The sequence below is a fragment of the Nicotiana attenuata genome, unplaced genomic scaffold (assembly GCF_001879085.1).
Source record: "Nicotiana attenuata strain UT unplaced genomic scaffold, NIATTr2, whole genome shotgun sequence".
Lineage (NCBI taxonomy): Eukaryota > Viridiplantae > Streptophyta > Magnoliopsida > Solanales > Solanaceae > Nicotiana > Nicotiana attenuata.
The window spans coordinates 181,102-184,467 of record NW_017671772.1 but is presented as its reverse complement, the minus strand read 5'-3'; the positions used below and the strand labels follow the sequence as shown (position 1 = coordinate 184,467).

The 3,366-nt window shown below is 36.2% G+C and overlaps 1 long non-coding RNA gene across 1 annotated transcript; it reads left to right on the top strand.

The window, feature by feature from the left end:
- Positions 1-343: 343 nt before the first annotated feature.
- On the top strand, positions 344-3,366 carry LOC109210132. Its single transcript, XR_002065497.1, has 2 exons — positions 344-1,368; positions 2,942-3,366. It is a non-coding gene; the product is annotated as an uncharacterized LOC109210132 (long non-coding RNA).

The window sequence follows — 3,366 nt, the reverse complement described above, 5'->3', positions numbered from 1 at the left end:
TTCTTGATCTCTCTCAATTCGAAAATCAAGTTGAAGGGGAGGGGAAGTCAATTTAAACACAGTGCGTTTGGAGTTAAGTTGAAAAATAGTATTTGAAAATACGTTTAGACATGTATTTCACTTGAACTTTTTTTTGTAGTTTTGTGAGCGGGAAAAAAAGTTTTTCTGAAAATTTTAAAAAATAATCAAAACTTATTTTGGGTTTTTAAAAGTTTATTTTTGAATTTTTTCAGAAACATACAAAGACAAATACACTTTTGAAAAAAAAAGGAAAAAAATTATGGACATCATGGAATTTTTCCTTTTTTTTTTTGGGGTCCGTAATGATCTTTATTAATTTCCCAAATTAACATTGAACCCCTCTCTCTCTCTCTCTCTCCATTTCTGAGAAACAGGGGGTCTCGATGAATTGGGGAAGAAATTGAAGACCCGATTTTAACCCCTATCCGACCCGTTTCTTTGCAAAATCACCCGGTCTCCGTTACATGATGCCCTAGTTCTTGGGGGCATCATCATCTGTACAGTTCCTTTTTTTGATTTCAACATTTTGGGGCCCATTTCGTTGATTCTTCAATATCAGAAACAATAGCTGGGCGCCTCTACTACTAAAAGTCTTTGAAATTTTCCGGACCCTAATTCGGTATGCCCAATTGTTAAAGCTCCAATTTTTTTGGTAAAGAGTTGATTGGGATGAAACGGGTTCAAATGAAGCAAAGTGGATATTGAAGATTCATATAGTTGACCCGAATTAGCTTTAAATGGATCCCTCATTGTTGATGTTAACGTTAAGTTTCTGCCTTTGTTTCCTTATTCTTGCCGTACAATCAAGTCCTCCCCCTCCTCCTCCGCCGTCTCAGCAGTCTCCACCACCGCCGCCGCCTCCACCTGCTCTTTTAGCATCACCACCACCACCACCACCACGGCCTCCTCCACCACCTCACCAAAGTCACCGCCCTCCACCACCTCCAAAAAAGACTATCTCCGACAGTAAAAACTCTAACCACGGTAAAACCAACCACCATAAATCTAACGGGAAATTGGCTCCACCTTTAAGGCAAAAAAGGTTAAATTTGGGGAAGAAATTGGGGTTAATGTTTGCGGCTGTTGCTGTGATATTGCAAGTGTGTGTGTTGGCGTTCTTGATAATCAAGAGAAGACAATTGTTGAAGGCTCATAGTAGTAGATTTTGAAGGGACATTTGTATATGGATGTGTATATCAGCTCCCATTCTCTTTTGGCGGCGGAGCATGTTAATTGCAGTTAGCCTTATTGATTCAGATTTTTAACACGGCGTTGATGGAGTAGAAGGATTAAGGATTCAGCTGAAATGTTGGTTTCTGCATCTGCATTGGTCGCTCCTGTAAATTGGTAATATTATATATCACATTTTTTTTCCAGATTTCTCAATGTTCTTCAGTTTCTGTTTATAGTATTAAGTTCTTTTTAATGAATGAGTAGCATGAATGAATCCTATGAATGATTTAGAACTCATTGAGATTCTTACGTATAACATGATTTTGAAATCTATCTTTTCTGTAATTATGCTGTTGCTTTTGATGAGCTTTTATGCAACGGGAGTGAAGGATGATAATTGAATATTCCAGTGGTCTAAAGCTGCAAACAGCTTTTGTCAAAAGTCATCTATGATGAGTCCTTTTTTGCTGGAATATTCTGCATATGTTTGTTATCATGGTTGGTCTCATCTTTAGCAATAATGTACTGTACTCTTGCAAAGTTGTATCCATTATTCATGACAGTACAACAACAACAACAACAAACCCAGTATAATCCCAACGCAGACCTTATCCCTACTCTATGAAGATAAAAATGTTGTTTCCGATAGACCCTCGGCTCATGGAACATTATCCATGACAGTGAACTAGAAAAATGCAGCTTTTGCGGTGCATGTTTAGGTGGACTAGTGTACCTTTGACAAATACAGATCTAGGTGAAGATTAGGAGAGCCTTTATTTCTAGTTGCAGGAATGTGAAAGAATCAGTTTGAAGTTATCAACTAGGATAATCTTTTGGTTACTTTATATCTTTCAAACATGATTTCAAATTTCCTATACCCAGCGTAATTTAATTAAGAGATAGAAAGGATCCGAGGTGAAAATTCATGGTACAACTTGAATTAACTGTCTTTCATGTCAAAAAGGTTCCACCTTTTCTAGTTTAGAAGAAACTAACTAAATTAAGGGTTAATGTAGATAATGGAGACAATTCTAAAACAATTAATCCTATTTAATATGACTTGCCCAAACGAGCTTGCACATATCTCGACTAATCCACCTAACAACCTTTTACATCCCAGATAGGGGCGGCAAATGGGCGGGTCGGGTCGGATATGAGCGGGTCGAAAACGGGTAATTCAAAAAATGGATAAATAATCCAACCCGACCCATATTTAAAACGGATAAAAACGGGTTTTCCGGCGGATAATATGATTATCCATATTATCCATGGCTTATTGAATATGATCACTCTTGGGAGAATTTCTAGTCTCCTAACCCTGAGTAATACTCAATTTGAAGCTTCACAAATGTAAAAGTTAAACACATTAGTTATCCATTTGGTTATCCATTTTCTAAGTGGATAATATGGTTCTTATCCATATTCGACCCGTTTTAAAAATGTTCATTATTCAACCCATTTTTGAATGGATAATATGGGTGGATAACTGTTTTCTTTTAACCATTTTGCCACCTCTAATCCCAGAGAATGGGTCCTTAATAGATACTCCTTAAACTTCAATTGATGTAAAACTAATTTCTTGACAATGGGAGTTGCTTGGTTTTTCCTAGAATTAATTTGCTGTTGGCTGCTGGTAATATATGATTTGAAGTTCTGTCTAACAACAAAAATATCGTAGTTACTTGTGCTTTCTTGTTGTGTTTTCTCTGGAAATGCTAACTCATGACTGTCGTTTTTGGTATTATAGGTCTCAAATGAAAGGATTAAGATGATATATTGCCTCCTTTGTCAATTTTAAGGAACTGGCTTGGATTTGTTTTGGAGAACATAATGTTGTCTGGTGAGAAAAGAATGCTGTAGGGAAACGAGCATACTGTTGATGGAGGCATGACCGGTCATCATCAAAGCTGAAATATGATTTCTAATGTATAGGTTAAACACCACAGAACTATTTTATTGTTGGTATAATCTAACTGTTGTACATGATATGAAAACTTAAACACAGGCAAAAGTGTATCTCTATCTTAATATGCTTTAATGTGTTATAACATATAGACCTAAAAACAGATAACATGGAATGTGCAAAAACATGAATTGCTAGCTAGGACCACTAAAAAGATGTTATCTTTAGTCTGAAAAAATGTTTCTATTTGATATGATACATATTTCATA